The 17897-nt window shown below is 41.3% G+C and overlaps 1 pseudogene; it reads right to left on the bottom strand.

The window, feature by feature from the left end:
* Nucleotides 1–739: 739 nt before the first annotated feature.
* LOC139764426 (organic cation transporter protein-like) lies at nt 740–14959 on the bottom strand (annotated as a pseudogene).
* Between the last annotated feature and the right edge of the window lie 2938 nt (nt 14960–17897).

The following is a 17897-nucleotide window of genomic DNA, read 5'->3' as shown; positions in this document are numbered from 1 at the left end:
AACAGATCCACAATATGAAGTTATGAAGGCCTAGAACTAACACTCTTTCTCCCTCTACCACTTCATCTGTGATACCGAAAGCAGTTGAGGCAGGTAATAGGCTTTCACTATAACCTCACTGACATGTTTTCTATACAAGAGATCTAATCATATAATGGATTTATTCGTCCCTGTATGGAGTATTGCTCACGCCCCTGAAGAGGTTTCAGATCTACATGCTTGACAGTGTTACGTCAAAATCATCCAGACTGTCATCTCCCACAGTCTATCCTGAGAACTTGACCTAGTTTCCTAGCAACGCAATGATAGCTCACAATTCCTCCTCCACAAACATTACTTCGGTGTCTGCTTTCCTGAGCTGGCTGCATCTGTGCCTACACCTAGACTAAGTAGGTCTCAGGAAGCCATTGTTCTGCTCGGTTAATATGTGTTTGTTGGTAACTAAAAGTTGGGTAATCATATTGTTTTTATTTCCTAAACTGCTAAGTTTTCCCATCCATCATCATGCCATGCTTTTCCCTAACAACTACGATCTCTTCCATTTTGAAACACAGGTTTTCCTCTTCCCTAAGAGTGTTAAAACTATTCTTGTTCACTGATGTTTCATTTCTTTTATCTTTTCTTCATCATTGTGTGAGTGTCTTACCGAAGTGTTGGCCATCATCAGAAAAATGTGGGTCACGGTGACTGGAGCTTTGAGATGAGAAGAGTTAAGAAAAAACTTTTTCATTGGGAAACATTAGCTGCTGAGGGTGACCATCTCCTCGTCTTTCCCATCAAGATCAGATCTGAGAGAGAAAATTAATTTACATGAGGAACATTATCGACATTATGCCACACCTGTCTGTCCCTCAGAACCATAACTACCCGGTACTATCCAACTGTCTCTCCCTCAAAACCCGGTACTATCCAAGTGCTTAAGTACAAGTCAGACTAAATTTTCCTTTTGAATTCTAGTTCTGATCAAAAATATATTATCTCAAGTTATTGTACATTGTTTTTCTTTTTGTAAAAGACAAACATAATTCTCCTTTTTTTCTTTTTGCCTGTACGTGCTTGGTTGAAGGCATTTGTTTGATCTGAATCATCAGATTTTTCATTGATGATTTCTATAATTGAAAATTAATCAAAGACTTGCTGAAAAACTTTTGCATTTTGAATCCATACTGGTTAAGATACCTTCTGGCTGTCACGGAAAACATGCAAATTCATGATTATGATAGAAAGTAAAGGAAATAAGATTATAATTTTGACATAATAGCCAGAGTCTTACCGCTTCTTCCTGCGGGCGTTTGACTGAAGGTCAGATATGGTGTCCGGCAGCGGGTCACCGAGCGTCTCCCTCACCTGCCAGTGTTGCCAGACAAGCAACCAGTGAGGCACTCCCGAACACCAGTGACGGTATCCACGGTAAGACCGATCCCTGAGAGCAAATACATGTTACATATACCTGCGGCATCAGCAGCACCACAGCGGAGGGCACTATTGCCCTAGCGACAGTGAGACTGGACGCAGAAGTTATCAAAACACCATTGCCTCTAAAAGGTTAATGGTCTTCATGTCTCTCCATATGTGCTATTGGTGAAGATACTGACAAGACAACTTGAAATATTGTTCAGTAGAACACTAAACAAAGGAGTAATGTCAGAGTGGAGGAGGGACAAGATCATGCCTCTCTTTAAGACAGATGATGGGGAAAGTATGGGCCGGAAAACCCAGGGAAAGGTGATGAGAAAATTAATGAATCACTGCTTACAAAGGAAAGACTTCCCATCGGGAGACGACGACACTCACTCAAGAAAATGTTATGCATCACAAATTCCTTAGACTGCAATGAGAGAGTGAAGCATCAAGTGGATCTGGATGGGTTTGGATGTGTTCTGGACTGCCAAAAAGCATATGACAGTGTACAGCTTTGCAGGATGATTATGTAACTAGATCTATAGCCAAGAATAAGGGGTAGACCCTTCATATAACTGGAAGGTTTCCTTGCTATAAGAGAACAAAGAACACAAGTCACGTGCAAATTCTTGAAATGGCCTTAGTGGCGTACCGCAGGGTTCGCTCACTGGTCCACTGCTTTTCTTCGTATGTGCACATGGCTTCCCTTATGAGTTGGACTCTTGCGTGAACATGTTTGCAGATGATGCAAAGGTCATGAGAGATGTAAAGAATAATGATGACTGAAACAACTCCAAGGTTGGTCTTATAGTTGGTTGACAAATCAACATATCTAAGTGTAAAGCAATAGTGATGGGACACAGCGGAAGAAGGCCTCGGGAAGTAAGCTCCAGAATTCTGTTTGAAAAAAGGACCTAAGAGTCGATACTATGCCTTAAATTTGGCTAGAGCTGTACAGCATTTAGGTATGTAAATCAATGGACATCGTCGACAGTGAACATGAAAGAGTAACTACCCAGAGAGAGGGAGAGGACTTGGTAGATAACCAGAAACTAAAGATACTTTAACCTCTGAAAGTTCCAAACTGGTCATCAACTTGATGACGGTTATGCCACAGTAAACTTGCCCATAGTCGACTGTGAAGATGTTTATCATATAACACTCAGGCATCATATCAACCTGGTCCATTTAATAATGTCATTAGTACCAGGTAATCAGTACTGATGTCATTAGTACCAGGTGGTCAGTAATGATGTCATTAGTACCAGGTGGTCAGTAATGATGTCATTAGTACCAGGTGGTCAGTAATGATGTCATTAGTACCAATCAATCAGTAATGATGTCATTAGTACCAATCAATCAGTAATGATGTCATTAGTACCAGGTAATCAGTAATGATGTCATTAGTACCAGGTAATCAGTAATGATGTCATTAGTACCAGGTAATCAGTAATGATGTCATTAGTACCAGGTAATCAGTAATGATGTCATTAGTACCAGGTAATCAGTAATGATGTCATTAGTACCAGGTAATCAGTAATGATGTCATTAGTACCAGGTAATCAGTAATGATGTCATTAGTACCAGGTAATCAGTAATGATGTCATTAGTACCAGATAATCAGTAATGAAAGGAGGGATGATGGAGCCGACCCTGGCTGCCATAATAGCGGCTCCCATGCCTTGGATGCGGACTTCTGTTGGGAAGAGTTCCGCATTGTACACATAGAGAGCCTGGAAGGAGGCGCTGATGCACATCTTGCCCACCATGACCAGGGTCATCACCAGCCACGACATTACTGTGGGTAGACAACCCAGCAGTCACTAACACAGCTCAATTGCGTAGTAGACACACTGTTTTGGGGGAGTTGGTGGTTCTAAACCTGGCTAGACACACAAAATATATCCAGTATCCAATCTCTCAAGTTATTCCATCTTCTTATAAATCAATAATGAAATAAGAAAAATATATTTGATAAATTTCGTAGATTATCTTGTGATGTAGACATATGTAAACAATATGGCTTACTTTGAGGGATGAAAAACAGAGCGAGGATTGAGGCACCACTGATGAAGTAGCCAACAACTGTTGGTCTTTTCCTTCCGAAGCGGTCGATGACAGGGGCAGTGAGGGAATACGAGGGAACCTCCATCACTCCCACGAGAACCATGTAAATAAACGGATCAGCGCTGAAGTTGGTGGCGTTCAGGTTGAGCCCGTAGAAGACCAGGGCTGTACTGAGGTAGTCCACACACATCACAATGGTCACGATGCTCACCTCCCTGCTTCTGATTGTAGTTACGTAAGAACAAGAGTTTTATATATTTATTGTTGACTGGTTGGTAAGGTTATTTAATGTATGTATGACTCATGGTGAGGTGCCTGAGGATTGGCGGAATGCGTGCATAGTGCCATTGTACAAAGGCAAAGGCGATAAGAGTGAGTGCTCAAATTACAGAGGTATAAGTTTGTTGAGTATTCCTGGTAAATTATATGGGAGGATATTGATTGAGAGGGTGAAGGCATGTACAGAGCATCAGATTGGGGAAGAGCAGTGTGGTTTCAGAAGTGGTAGAGGATGTGTGGATCAGGTGTTTGCTTTGAAGAATGTATGTGAGAAATACTTAGAAAAGCAAATGGATTTGTATGTAGCATTTATGGATCTGGAGAAGGCATATGATAGAGTTGATAGAGATGCTCTGTGGAAGGTATTAAGAATATATGGTGTGGGAGGCAAGTTGTTAGAAGCAGTGAAAAGTTTTTATCGAGGATGTAAGGCATGTGTACGTGTAGGAAGAGAGGAAAGTGATTGGTTCTCAGTGAATGTAGGTTTGCGGCAGGGGTGTGTGATGTCTCCATGGTTGTTTAATTTGTTTATGGATGGGGTGGTTAGGGAGGTGAATGCAAGAGTTTTGGAAAGAGGGGCAAGTATGAAGTCTGTTGGGGATGAGAGAGCTTGGGAAGTGAGTCAGTTGTTGTTCGCTGATGATACAGCGCTGGTGGCTGATTCATGTGAGAAACTGCAGAAGCTGGTGACTGAGTTTGGTAAAGTGTGTGAAAGAAGAAAGTTAAGAGTAAATGTGAATAAGAACAAGGTTATTAGGTACAGTAGGGTTGAGGGTCAAGTCAATTGGGAGGTGAGTTTGAATGGAGAAAAACTGGAGGAAGTGAAGTGTTTTAGATATCTGGGAGTGGATCTGGCAGCGGATGGAACCATGGAAGCGGAAGTGAATCATAGGGTGGGGGAGGGGGCGAAAATTCTGGGTCCCTTGAAAAATGTGTGGAAGTCGAGAACATTATCTCGGAAAGCAAAAGTGGGTATGTTTGAAGGAATAGTGGTTCCAACAATGTTGCATGGTTGCGAGGCGTGGGTTATGGATAGAGTTGTGCGCAGGAGGATGGATGTGCTGGAAATGAGATGTTTGAGGACAATGTGTGGTGTGAGGTGGTTTGATCGAGTAAGTAACGTAAGGGATGTGTGGAAATAAAAAGAGCGTGGTTGAGAGAGCAGAAGAGGGTGTTTTGAAATGGTTCGGGCATATGGAGAGAATGAGTGAGGAAAGATTGACCAAGAGAATATATGTGTCGGAGGTGGAGGGAACGAGGAGAAGACGGAGACCAAATTGGAGGTGGAAAGATGGAGTGAAAAAGATTTTGTGTGATCGGGGCCTGAGCATGCAGGAGGGTGAAAGGAGGGCAAGGAATAGAGTGAATTGGAGCGATGTGGTATACCGGGGTTGACGTGCTGTCAGTGGATTGAATCAAGGCATGTGAAGCGTCTGGGGTAAACCATGGAAAGCTGTGTAGGTATGTATATTTGCGTGTGTGGACGTATGTATATACATGTGTATGGGGGTGGGTTGGGCCATTTTTTTCGTCTGTTTCCTTGCGCTACCTCGCAAACGCGGGAGACAGCGACAAAGCAAAAAAAAAAAAATATATATATATATATGTATATATATATGTGTGTGTGTGTGTGTGTGTGTGTGTGTAGAGAATCACAACAAACTCGTGGCTTCATAAATGCAAAAACGCCACTAGAAAACAATAAAGACCGCCTAAGCTCTTTCATGTACTGCCGTTTCAGAGGAGTAGCTAGTTATAACGAGAGTTGGTAGATACAGTAGTGGTCATGTTTACAGAACACGAAGAAAGATCATTTGGTATTTATAATATTAAAGATATTCGTGTATCAGAGATCCTGTGGCATGGTAACATCTACCCCCCCACAACCCTTTTTCCCTTCACAATATACACTTTGGGTATCATACCTGCACAGTCGCGGGGCAGTGAGGAACCCGCACCTTGGCTGGTTCGCCTTCTCTTCAGTAATTTGCGAGTTTTCTTGTTGATTGTCACCCTGGAGTTTTGCGGTCTGTTAACAAGAGAAACTGTACTTTACTTTTCTTACATGAGGAAGATAAACAGTCCATGATGCTCATATGTTGATGTTCCTGAGTTTATGATTCAGTCTTGCTTGACTGCTGGTAAATATAAACAATGTTGCTATCTTCTTCATTTTGTGCCGGTGCTAGGTTCTTGACGTCACCTCGCTAACGAAGGTAATGGCGAATATTATATATATATATATATATATATATATATATATATATATATATATATATATATATATATATATATATATATATATTTTTCTTTTCTTTCATACTATTCGCCATTTCCCGCATTAGCGAGGTAGCGTTAAGAACAGAGGACTGGGCCTTTTAGGGAATATCCTCACCAGGCCCCCTTCTCTGTTCCTTCTTTTGGAAAATAAAAAAGAAAAAAAAAAGAAAAAAAAAGAAAAAAAAATTGAGAGGGGAGGATTTCCAGCCCCCCGCTCCCTTCCCTTTTAGTCGCCTTCTACGACACGCAGGGAATACGTGGGAAGTATTCTTTCTCCCCTATCCCCAGGGATAATAAGGAATATATATATATATATATATATATATATATATATATATATATATATATATATATATGGACCATGAGAGACGGGTAGACAACAAGGGACCAGATGGTAGCCAGTGTTGTCACATCTATCTAATCTGTATGATAGTTTAGTATTAGTGACGTATAGTTGTTACTATTTGATATATTGGGAATGTTATAACTTGCAAGTCAGTATATAGTATACAATATCACTAGAGCTGCTGTATGGGGGAAGTGAGATCACATGCAGGAAGCTGACAGCCCCTCAAACCCGCCGTCACATTCCTCTCGCTGGGGTGAACGATGCCAGTCATGGGTACTCTTGTAATATTGTTTAGCTAGTAAGGAGCAAATTATCATGTTGTAAGAATAATGTAAGAAATTTGCACGTAAAATGATCCGTGACATGTATTATGAGTATAGCAGTAGGTTGATTATAGAAATTAAATTTCTAAATTCATAAAGGTTAGGTCTTTGTCCATAGCAATTCCCATATAGGATTAAGCCAAGTGCAAAAGTTTGCTATTTACGGTGCTCCATAACATACATACAGTGATACAGTTTCAAATAACGATACCACGAATATGTATCGAGTGTAGGAAAGTGACAAAGTGACATAATGAATTGATTAACCAGGGAAACTGAAATAATCGCCTCATAATTCTCTCCTTTCACAGTTCTGTAATTCCACTTCTTGACTCAGTGAACATACTTGGTATTACTGTAACATCCACTCTTTCTTGGAAACCCCACATTACAGGAATAGCTAAGTCTGCATCTAAGAAATTGGGTATCCTGTTTAGATGTCGAAACCTTCTCTTCTGAACAGTTGCTCCGTTTATACAAGGGATTGATATTTCCTTGTATGGAGTACTGCTTTCACATTTAGGAAGGTTCTAACTCTGTATCCTTACTTGACGTCAAGCAGAATATCAGGGGTGTTTAGGGTGCAGTGTGGAGAGGAAGTATAGTGCAGATCTGACCTACAAGGTTCAGATCAAAGCTTTTGATACTGAGGGAGCAACGAAGAGTTAGCAGATAACGGTTGTTGTGGAGGTGGCCCACTAGACCAATCCATAGTGGATAGGTCAAATGACAGTGACGAGAAGAGTGTAGTTAAGATGCGATTGTAAAGGATGACGTGAATTTGAATCTGTTTAAAGTGAAGTAAAGATGCGTCTGAAAAGGGTAAAGTAAATCTGGGCTAATAGATGTTGTAATGGAGATGCGTCTGGTGTTGTCTCCCTCCCTAGTGAACGCGATCGTAACATATTGTCGAGGAAAGTGTCATCTTTTCACTCAGGTGTTTTGTTATAGTCTGGTGTCAGAATTCTTTTTAATTTCATTTCCATTATTCTGGTTTTCAAACTTTTCTCATTTAGGAACTGTTGTTGTCTTAATACCTCTTGGATGTTTCTCATCATACTGAGGAGTTGCTGTTTGGGAGGGAGTGTGGCATTGTTCCAGCGGGCGGCCTTCTGCAGCACTGTGAGGGCGCGATCATGGTGTCCACGCACAATCAGCCACCTTGGAGACTCGTCCATGAGCCTACAGGAAAGTAGCATGTTGTACCAAAGCAAAACTTGGAAATGTGCGAGGGTTAGTCATGAGATCCAGATATATCATAATGATACGATGTGACCCTCACCAGAGAGCGGGGAAGATGAGAATATGAGGGAGGGTGACGGTCAGCTGGAGCAGCCGCCAGTCGCGGATGAGGTAAGCCACTCCTCCCCAAGCCATGGTGCCAAACGCCCACGGGCAACGCGGTCATAACGCCTACAGTAGACCTCAGCCTTGTCTCACACACCTCCATCGCTGGAAGCAGAGCGGATACGTGAGGGTAATGTGTATATATCCGGTGGAGAACTATATCTAGGTTCTGTATGACGAAATCTGTTTGGTAGCAATACTTTATCCGGGATGATCTAATTAATCCCCGATTAATGATTATTTCGTCTGAGTATGACTTGTCGCGACTTATAAAGAAGCCTATACGAAGTTGAAATCATCGATTTATAACCTTTTGTTAAAAACTAGAAGTATCTAAGCAGGCCTCCCTCACCCCCCTCTTCCGTTCAAGATAAATGTCTTACATTTAAACTTACGTCATCTATAACTGTAAGATCAAACAACAACGAGAAGTGGGGGAGGTTGGCAAGGTTGCGTGACTTTAGAAATTATTGGTCTATTAAGCATAAAGGTATTACCCACAGGATATCCAGACAATTATCAGAAGTGTGGCAGCGAGGAAAGATAACTTAATTATCGTGAGAATAACATCAAAAACCATAGAAAGAAAAAACATTGAAGAATTGTTTCTCCAAATTCAAAGAAAAACTCTGATGAAGTCTTTAAACATTTGAATATACTTTAAACATGCATATCCATTCACTGTTTATAACCCAATATTCTTTAATCCTGCCACCAGCACAAACCGTATTTCTGGGAAATGAAAATGAAAAATGTCAACACAAAACATTATCATGAAGTACTTAACCATCTAGAGATATTAACATCCAAATAAGAGGAGATTTGATAGTTTTGAAAATAATGAATGATATCAACAATGCAACTTACGACAATATTTTCACATCAGAAAGAGACCTGAAACAACCGTGTGACAATTAGGTTAAGGAGGCGTCATAACAACGTAGGATAAACTACTTTTCCATTTTAGATTTGTAAAACTTGAGACTAGTAATATACAGTTGTGATGAATACCAAGACTGGCATATCCTCACATCAAGATGTGTCAAATACCTCAGTGATGTCTGTTATCAATCCTGTAAACTTAAACAAATTACGGTAACCTTGTTGTTAATGTTACAGTCTTCACCTACGGAGAAATACAAGCCTTACCAAGAGTGTAGATTGTGGGGAGGGAGGCGCAACCCACGATGGCCCGAAGCACCAGGATGGCAAGAAAGTTATGTAGGAAACTGATGGTCAGACCTGCTAAGGTGAACACGGTCAACATCACCGTCGTCATCAACCATCGTCCCGAACCTGCACACATATACCAGTCCTCGTCAGTGTCTCGATCTCTTACTTTCTGATTTATTTCGTCAATATTTACTGGTTGACTCAAGTTGTGGGAAGCAACGCTAGATTGTCCAAGATCAGTAAGTTATGTTCTACCTCAAAACCAGATGTTGATAAGAAAATAATAAGAAATTCCTATTTTGAATATCACTTGTCTCTTTCGAGCCTGTCCAAATACACATATCCATGTCTTAGTAACATCATCAGAACCTTCGACCAAGTCATCCATTACACAATCACTGATAATACTATCATTGCTTCCCTGCTCTATACCATCTCCCTACCCTACACTATCTCTGAACCCTACACCATCTCCCTTCTGTAAATCATCTCCCTGCCTTATACCATCTCCTTACTTTACATTATCTCTCTGCCCTAAACCATCTCCCTACGCTACATTTTCATCCTGCCCTACACCATCACAATACTCTACATTGTCCCCTTGCTCTACACCATCTCCTTACGTTATATCATCTCCCTGTCCTGCATCATTTCTCTACCCTACACCATCTCCCTGCTGTACATTATATCCCTACCTTATGCCTTCTTTTTATTCTACTTTATGTCTCTACCCTACAGCAACCCCCTCACCCTGCACCATCTCTAAACCTCACACAACCCAGACCCACGTTTATGAAGTTCTTGCACTCACTTTCGCTTGATGAAAACTTCTTATACAGGAAAAACAAATGGTGGCACAAAATATATGTAGTTACTAATAGGTACATCAGACACAAGTCAAAATGAATGATTGACGTACCTGTCAGCAAGCCACCCGCATGCCATCGAGGTGACGAGGGCGCTCATCATGAGGACGCTCTGGTAGGTGGCGCGTAGGTACTCTCGCCCACACACCAGTGAGAACTGTTGGGACCAGACTGGTGTATACTACATGATGATATCATTGCACCATACTCTCATCCCTTACCTAGATCTCCTGCTCGTCCAGAACGTGTGTTATGTACTGCCTTCACACGTTGGTCATGGTGTATCTGACGTCAGGGTCGAGTAAGTCATGCTATAATCTTATCTAACAGATCTTAGCTACTTTTCTCCTCCGTTACTTTCCCGAACCATTCGTCCGAGATGGTAATGTCCGGGCTATAATCTTGCTCTGGCCACTTTGGTCATGATAGATACTATGGTAAAAAGGCTGAGATGATATTGCATTTTAAGGCTGGCGGGAGAGGAAGTTAACATGATGATAATCACCTTATTCAAAGTAAAATCCATTGATGAAATACAACTGTCTCACCTCTGGTCTAATGTAATCTTATTATTAAAGTAAGTTATATATTGTTCTGGAGTAAAGAAGTGTATAACCTCAACGTAAGTTTAATGAGTAAAGTTAAGCATGTCTTAATAACCATTAGTGGTCTTTGGTTATTAAATCTAACTGTGAATATACATGTATATTATCTTATCATCATACGTCTGAGAACATACATTTCGCTCCATCGTACTCAAATGCTTCTCAACCTTCATACTTGTTTCCCACAACTCTGTCATAACACCTCAAATTTCCTCTTTCTAAATGTATCTACAACTTCCATCTACAATGTTCATTATTCACGTTCAACTCATTCTTGCAAACCTGCAACTCTTACTGAATGTGGCTAAAGGAAGAATACTTTTGTTGAAAGCCATATGACACATTATGATACTGTTGAATATAATACAATTAAATTCAAACAGCAATAGGCCACTGGACCTTAACGAGGCGGTTCGTGATAAAAGAAGAGAAAGAGACATCCATGAATGTGGTAGCGGTAGAAAAATACAGACTTTTCGAAGAGGAAAACCTGTAGATTTATAGTTAAGGAGGCGCATATGAATGTCTATAGTCTATGCTTAACTGCGTCTATGGTGCTGCCCTGTACGAGTATAATTTGCAAATCATTCCATACATAAACAATCCTGTTTAGGAAGAAGCACTTCGCCTCATTCATGTCAAACGTTTGCCTGTAAGTTTATATCCATTACTACGTCTAATGACAATAAATGATGAACATCATAATCGGTCTACTAAGTAGTAATTAAAGGTTGCAAATGATGATAAGTACCTGGCACAGTCTTAATGGTAACATTCGTTGTAGATTACCGGTCTAATTAGTATTTTAAACGAGGATTTTGATGAGGTCGTTAAAAATTGCCTGATATGCACAATAAAAATAAAGCATTTAGGTATTGTATGATTTTGATTTATTTTATCAAAACTTTTGTTTTCAAAGTTTTCTCATTGACCAAAGGTAAATAGACAAATATATCTGTTCTTCAAGCGTGACATGCGAGTCTAATTATCTTAGTGGAGAAGCGAATGAAGCAGAGAAACTGGATGGAGTACCTCGGAGGTAAGTGTGGAGGAGAAGACGGAGGTGTCGAAGTCCCACTCAGTGCAGGGTTCTTCCTCCAATGTTAGCCCCTGCGTCGTCCTGTTCACCAGGTAGCTGCACGAGTCCCTGCGGAAGAAGAACAACCACATACCTTCACTCCGGTATATCACGTGTGTCTGCAGGATTTACTATGGAGTGGTAACCTTTATGTACTGGTGAAGTATTCATATCTCTTAGCATCAGAGAGTATATCGCTCCCAGATGGTAATACTGAAGTGCAGCGGAAACATGGTAGACACTGAGTGTGCCTGAGTAATTCATTCTGAGATGGTAAACGTGTGGCAGGAACTTACCCTGAGATAGTAACGCTGAGGTTGGGCGGCGGGCGGCAGGTGTAAGCCACAGGCGGGGCCAGGTAGGCGCCGCTCAGCGCCTGCGGTGGGTGGAAACCGAACCCTGTCATAGTAAGAGCCAGGTAAGTCAGCAGCTTCACCAGTGAATACATGGGAAAGACAGACACCAGGGGGGCTGGCTGGCCCATGTCCAGGTGATCTGTTCTGAACGTAATTCTAAATCAATCATGGATAAGGTAAAGATACAAGGTCTCAGGTAACTAAATATGATTGAAACAAGGAGTCCTACTGAACCAATCTATACGCTATCCTAACCTCTACTTCACTATCCCAACCTCTGCTGCACTATCCCAACCTCTGCTTCACTATCCCAACCTCTGCTGCACTATCCCAACCTCTGCTGCACTATCCCAACCTCTGCTGCACTATCCGAACCTCTGCTTCACTATCCCAACCTCTGCTGCACTATCCCAACCTCTGCTGCACTATCCCAACCTCTGCTGCACTATCCCAACCTCTGATGCACTATCCCATCCTCTGCTTCACTATCCCAACCTCTGATGCACTATCCCAACCTCTGCTGCACTATCCCAACCTCTGCTGCACTATCCCAACCTCTGCTTCACTATCCCAACCTCTGCTTCACTATCCCAACCTCTGCTGCACTATCCCAACCTCTGCTGCACTATCCCAACCTCTGCTTCACTATCCCAACCTCTGATGCACTATCCCAACCTCTGCTTCACTATCCCAACCTCTGATGCACTATCCCATCCACTGCTGCACTATCCCAACCTCTGCTTCACTATCCCAACCTCTGATGCACTATCCCATCCACTGCTGGGTTATCCCAACCTCTGCTTCACTATCCCAACCTCTGCTTCACTATCCCAACCTCTGATGCACTATCCCATCCACTGCTGCACTATCCCAACCTCTGCTTCACTATCCCAACCTCTGATGCACTATCCCATCCACTGCTGCACTATCCCAACCTCTGCTTCACTATCCCAACCTCTGATGCACTATCCCATCCACTGCTGGGTTATCCCAACCTCTGCTTCACTATCCCAACCTCTGCTTCACTATCCCAACCTCTGATGCACTATCCCATCCACTGCTGCACTATCCCAACCTCTGCTTCACTATCCCAACCTCTGCTTCACTACCCCAACCTCTGCTGCACTATCCCATCCTCTGCTGCACTATCCCAACCTCTGCTGCACTATCCCAACCTCTGATGCACTATCCCAACCTCTGCTTCACTATCCCAACCTCTGCTTCACTATCCCAACCTCTGCTTCACTATCCCAACCTCTGCTGCACTATCCCAACCTCTGCTGCACTATCCCAACCTCTGCTGCACTATCCCATCCTCTGATGCACTATCCCAACCTCTGCTTCACTATCCCAACCTCTGATGCACTATCCCATCCACTGCTGCACTATCCCAACCTCTGCTGCACTATCCCAACCTCTGATGCACTATCCCATCCACTGCTGCACTATCCCAATGTCTACTGCACTAGCCCACCCTCTCCTTCACAGTCCCACCTTCTGCATTATCCCAGCCTCATGCACGATCCCATACTATGACCTTATAATGGCATAGTAATGTTATGATAATGCTACATTATGTTATGAACGTGACGTTATGTTGTGAACATTACGTTGTGAACATTACGTTATGTTGTGAACAATACGTTGTGAACATTACGTCACGTTGTGAACATTACGTCATGTGAACATTACGTCATGTTGTGAACATTACGTCATGTTGTGAACATTACGTCACGTTGTGAACATTACGTCATGTTGTGAACATTACGTCATGTGAACATTACGTCACGTTGTGAACATTACGTCATGTTGTGAACATTACGTCATGTTGTGAACATTAAGAATGACTCACAGAGGGAGACAGAGAGGAAGTATAGGAGGTTCCACTTGCCGGTGCCCAGCTGTGTGAGGAGGTGGTCGAAAGTGGCTGTGTTGCTCTGTTCCATGCTGCAGGAGACGGTCTGTCTGGTGGTCGGTCTTAATGCTCCTGGAAAGTATGAACAAATAAGTAAATGAATGGCAATAACTGTGTAATCTTTTCTAAATCAACATCAATATACACAGACGCACACACACACACAGAGTAGAGAGAGAGAGAGAGAGAGAGAGAGAGAGAGAGAGTGATAATATCTTGGTGGGTAATAAGGTTAGGGCAGATCAACTAGATGTGCTGAGCCAACATTATGGGACGTCGTCGCTCTTACTATAACCTTTCTATCTATCGGTCAGTTCTCCTACTTCATACGGAACCTCGCTGAGGTCAACTTTTTTCTCTATCATTTTCATTTCTTTTATCTGAGATGGTAATTGATCGTACGTTTTACCTGTGTCAAGTAGGTCGCTAGTGTGAAGAAAATATGGACACATGAAGCTTATGTTGGTGTCGCATGTGTTGCCCTGGCCAGCATCCCTCACATCTGACCGTCTAGTTAACTAAACTAGCCTGCTGCTGGCCCATGGCCCTTATCACCACTGCTTATGCACGTAATTTCATGTGGGGCGACGTCTGTACCCAGCGTCTGAAGCCTGATATGGTATATCTGGAATCTTACCTTGATATATGTACGTGTTGTGTAGTGTTGTTCTTCTCTGTGACCATAATACATTGTCTGGACTTCTTCCCAGCTGGGTAGTAGATGCCCTTGTCATCCACGTGTACCATGAAACCTCTCAATGTTCAGTAGTGCTCCAGAATTCGTCTGTCTTGCCTATGTTATGTATATCGTCGTAATATGTCCCTCGTCATGCAGTACAGGGTATAATGCTTGTTCGTATACTCATGTTCTCCTCTGCACATGATTAGAACCAGCAATATCAGCAATTTTATTTTCTGATTATAAGACAATGTTCTTGCACCAAGAAAGCAATCAGCTAAATCAATTAACTCAATCAAAGTTCCAAATACAATGATAAGAAAAACCTGTTACTGTCTCTGCTAAGTTAACCCCACTAAGGTTTGAACCAAACTGCCACACCTAACCTAACCTAATCTGACCTTGGACTGTGTGTTCCCTGTCAGCCAATGCTGAACCCTTCCCTTGCCTGAGGGTAACAGTGTATATGACCCACGTTTTGCTCTTGATATCAACTTCACAAGGTTCGTTTCATCGATCACAGTTCAGGGTACAAACCTTGTAAAACAAAAAAAGTTGTTTATCTCGGGGAAGATTTTTCGTGCTCCACAAGGAGAACCAGTTCTGGTTGTATAATGTAGAGTACACTCTTCACAAACCGCTCCATTCAACTAAAGTGGTTAGACTTCTTCATCCTGGATATATTTCCCGGGATAATTTTCAACGGTAAATATACAAGAAAGAAGGACATTTAGCAAGCCATGACTCACTGTACCTCGCGCTGTCATATGGTACAGAAAGAGACTATCAAGTACAAGGAGTTCATGACTCACTCGCCGTGGACCTGTCATAGATCCTTCTCACTGTCATAATGCTACAAACTGTGACTACGCTTAATTTAGTAAACCTATTATCATTATCATTACTATCATCATTATATTATTATTATTATCATTATTATTATCATTATCATTATTATTATTATCATTATTATTATCATTATTATCATTATTATTATTCTTATCATTATTAGTATGATTCTTATCATTATCATTATTATTATCATTATCATTATTATCATTAACCTCATTATCATCATCATTTTTATTATTGTTATTGTTATTATCATTATCATTATTATTATGATTATCATCATTCAGTATCATCATTATTATTATTATCAATATTACTATTATCAATATTTGCGCCTCCAGTCAAGATGACAATTTGAATACAACGTCTCCACCTCTCAACCATACTCCTCTTATCACGATACCTTGCCCTTACCCTACTATTTCTTACTCGATCAATCTGCGCCACACCACATGTTTCTAGACATTTCATTTCCACTGCATTTACCCTCTTCCGTGCAGTCTTATGCCTTGTATAAATACAACAACACAGACTAATAAACCTTCAACCATATTCATCTTCGCCCTCCCTATGGTTCATCTCAGTTCCCATGGTTCCATTCTTAATCAACTTTCCTTCATTTACATTTACTCTCAACTTTTTTCTTTCACACTCTCCCCCAAGCTCAGGCACCAACTTTTGCAGTTCCCAGACTCGAATCTGCCATTAGCACCGTCTCATCGGTAAACAACAACTAACACCTCCTAGGCATACCCAACTGCATACATGCACTTCTCTAGAGCCTTCCATTTACCGCCCTTACCAAACCATCCATAAGTAGATAAAACAGTCATGGTGACATCATACACTCTTGCCGCAGACTCACCTTCACCTGGATCCACTCATCCTTCTCTCTTCTTATTCGCACTCACGTCTTATTATTTGTCAAAATTCCTCACTACTACTGACAGTTTTCCTTCCATGCTATGTATTTGCAACACCTCCAAAAGTTCTCTATCAACTCCATCATTTGCTTTCTCCAGATTCATAAACGTCACACAAAAATCCATCTCCTCTATATGGTTCTCGCTCACATTGTACAGTGCAAATACCTGATCCACACTTTCACTACCCTTCCTGAAACCGCAATGTTCCTCCTAATACCACCACCCTTTCAATCACCACTCTCCCATACGACTTACCAGGAACTCCACACAAACTTACATCTCTGTAATGCGAACACTTAACATCATACTCCTATCCTTTATGCATTGCGCCAATCCTCACACACCTCACCATGATCCCTACATACACTGAAAATCCGAACTAACAATTCAATAACACAGTCACTCCTTTCTTTAAAAAATTCAACTGTAATAACATCCACTTCAGCCGCCTTGCCAGATTTCATCTTACGCAAGGCTTTCACTACCTTGAGGGTGAAATGTCTTAGAGACCTGGTTATGGACATGGCACTGGATGGACTCCTGGGAGCTGAAATGAATCATAAGATGAGAGAGGGGCACTGGAGGTAGAGGTTACTGTCTGTGTAGACATATTGCCCCAATAGCGTCGTGTGGATGAGAGGCATGGGACAGAGATGAAAAAGTACAAAACAGGGTAAATGTGTTGGAAATTAAATGTTTGAGGACAATATGTGGTGAGAGGAGGTTTGATCGAGTAATGAATGATAGGGGAAGAGAGAGAGAGATGTGGTAGTAAGGAAAGTATGTATGACAGAGCTGAAGAGTGTGTGCTGAAATTATCTGTGCATATAATGAGGATAAGTTAGGAGAGGATGAGAATGAGAGTATACATTATGTGTTGGAAGTGGAAGGAACAAGGAAAGGCGGGTTACCAAGGATGACATATAATGATGGAGTGTACGTTGCTTTGAATGTTCGGAGCCTGGATATGCAGGACGAAGTGAGGCGTGCATGGATTAGAACAAATTGGAGAGATGTGGTATACAAGGGACGACGTGTTGTCATTGAACTGAACCAGGGCGTATGAAGCGAAGGGGAGAACCACGGAAAGGTCTGAGGGGACTGGGTAAGAATGGGGAGATTTGGTTTCTATACATCATACATACAAGCAGAGAGTTGATATATATATATATATATATATATATATATATATATATATATATATATATATATATATATATATATATAAATATATATATATATATATATATATATATATATATATATATATATATATATATATATATATATATATATATAATCTGATCATAGACTCAGTAGTTTTGATGTGAATTCCCATTTCACTAAAGTACCCATTATGACACCATTACATATCTAAGGATCAAATTGCACAATCTCACC

This window comes from Panulirus ornatus, chromosome 50, assembly GCF_036320965.1.
Source record: "Panulirus ornatus isolate Po-2019 chromosome 50, ASM3632096v1, whole genome shotgun sequence".
Lineage (NCBI taxonomy): Eukaryota > Metazoa > Arthropoda > Malacostraca > Decapoda > Palinuridae > Panulirus > Panulirus ornatus.
Note: the sequence above shows the minus strand (reverse complement) of the source record. Positions and strands in the feature narration are given on the sequence as shown.